The sequence below is a fragment of the Morone saxatilis genome, unplaced genomic scaffold (assembly GCF_004916995.1).
Source record: "Morone saxatilis isolate NCDOM2014 unplaced genomic scaffold, NCSU_SB_2.0 Contig10, whole genome shotgun sequence".
Lineage (NCBI taxonomy): Eukaryota > Metazoa > Chordata > Actinopteri > Moronidae > Morone > Morone saxatilis.
Genome location: NW_023339652.1, coordinates 910,332 through 912,852, shown reverse-complemented (window position 1 = coordinate 912,852; position 2,521 = coordinate 910,332).

Sequence of the window (2,521 nt, the reverse complement as noted above, 5' to 3'; positions counted from 1 at the left end):
CAACTACATACAGAACATAGAGCTTATACACTGTTTAATGAGGAACAGGTTAGAGCTTTAAGTTTTCAGTCTTTGGTATGTTGGACATTATATTAAACATTCAGATCTATAATAAAAACAGCATTAAAGTTTTTTCACAGTTTGTAACAAATAAAAATCTTTGAAATTAACATGTAAATTAACGCAACTAAGACTGTTCTCTTCTAGCTTTTAGCTTTTTTCAGAGCTTTCACACACATCCCATGGTCTTCGGTCTCTCGGCTGTCACATGATGTTTCTGCTGTTTCCATCGGCTGAGGAACACAGTGAATGAAATCTCCAGTAAAAAGCTGGTAAGTTGCCCTTTATGTGTTGTTCTTTTTATCTTTACCTTCGCAGAGTCTACAGTCACTCTGATTAATAATCGCTGATTTTCTAAAACAAAATGCTGCTTGAAAAACAAAACTACTAAATCATTTCAATAGCAGACCTCTATGGAGGCCGTGTTGACTCTTTGTGTTTGAGTATGTGGTCTGCATGACACCGTTTTCTTTTTTCTTGACTGGAAAAATATTTATTTCGCTCCCTCCTCCTACATACTGAACCCACACCTGAATGGAACAAGCTCTCTCTCTCTCTCTCTCTCTCTCTGTGGGCTGGTAGAGTCACTCTGGGTAAGGTAGGAAATCACAGACTGAGTATGAAACGCTGAGTGGTTGCACGCATTAATTCCACCGCTAAAATTCATGTTTATTCTGAATAAAGAAGGCCGCAGGAATCACACTCAGAGAGTGAAACTGTAAAGCCTCTTTTTTCTTCATCGGCTCATTATCCTGGAGCGGCTCAATGGAGAGCTTCAAGGACTCTGCTGTGGGTGAGTCTGAGAGGAAAAAAGGTGGGAGGCGGAGGCTCAAGGAGGAGAGGAGGAGTGAGGAGGAGGAGGAGTGAGGAGGAGGGAGAGCGAGCGAGCCGAGGTCTGGTGGTTGGAAAACAGAACCATACAGAAAATGTTCATCAGTTGGTAGATGTTGTCCTTTTATTAAAAATAAGACTTCAGTTGATTCAGTAAAACATGCAGAGAACTAATTCTGATATTTTTAATAAAATAACATTTTCTGGAAAATGTGGCTGTGCTCTATTTGAAACGTGTCATGAGATAACTTCTGTTATGGAATTGGCACTATACAAATCAAAATTTAATTGAAATTGAACATAAAACTCTTCTCCCATTTCATCCTGCTTCAGGTCACTTAACTCAGCCGGCCTTTATTTGGGAACAGGCTTTTAATTCCTTTAGCTCATACCTTCTGCTCAGCAACGATGAGAAATACCATCAGACATTTACACCAGTATGAATATTAATGAAATAGAACAACATATCGATAAGGAATCATTTATTTGATCATTCGATACTTTGGTGCTCATAGTTTCTGCACAATGACCTGATTGAATCGTGGAAAATATAACTCCATAATGACAGAAGTGATTCTGATTGATTTAAGCTAATTTTTAGTTCAATTAATTCAGTTCAATTAATTTAATGTCGATTATGAATACTGAATGATTCATAATCAACATTAAAATGTAAACATGCCAGTGTTAGCAGTAGTCCAAAGTGCAATAAGATGCATTATATTCACCACCTTTGTGCTCACAACCATCATTAAATCCACTGAAATGAACATGAATCATACAGGTGTGTGCAGACAACAGCCTTAACCTCCGTTCTACATCAGTTTGCATGTTATGTTAAACTGTGGGTAACCATAGCAACAGTACTTTCTCTTCCCACAGCATTACTACCTTCCTCTGTGGTCAATCTAACCTGCAAGCATGTGTTCAACTTCAAACACACTTTCTAATATGGACGCTGATTCAAGCAAAGACCTGCTCCCTTTCTATGCAACCATAATCAATAAACATATATATAAACATATATTACTGAACTGATTGGTTATTAAACAGCTGTTTCTTTTTAATCAGAAGTGATGGTTTAAGGATAGAGGGATGTTTTCAGGGGCAGATCTCGGGGGGGGGGGTTAATTTAAAAGATAACGTGTTAAAAAACAGAAATTAACACAATTTAATGATCTCTTATACGCTTAAGTTCAATGAAAAAAAAGGCAAATAAATGGAAATAATAGAAATGTATTGATTTCTAATACCACCTTTGGATGTTTCTCAATACTTTACTTATGTGTCACAATAACATTTAATATTTTTATATAATGCAATATTTTTAAGTCAAATGTAACTGAAATATATTAGATCGAAAGTTTATTTAAAAATTAAACATAACGTAAATATTCTCATAATAAATAATAAACTGAAAGCAAACAAACCGAATACACTTTACTAGCTCTCTTAAGGAGGCTAGGAGCATCACAACACAGCACTGCTTCTCCTTGCATTGCACTTATTTTACATGTAACTGAAATACTTATATTCAATACTTTTGGGATAAATATTTAATAGTGTAACAGTTCTTCTGCAATGATTAATAGCATCCGACTGGAGAACTGGCGCCACCTACTGTTTATCT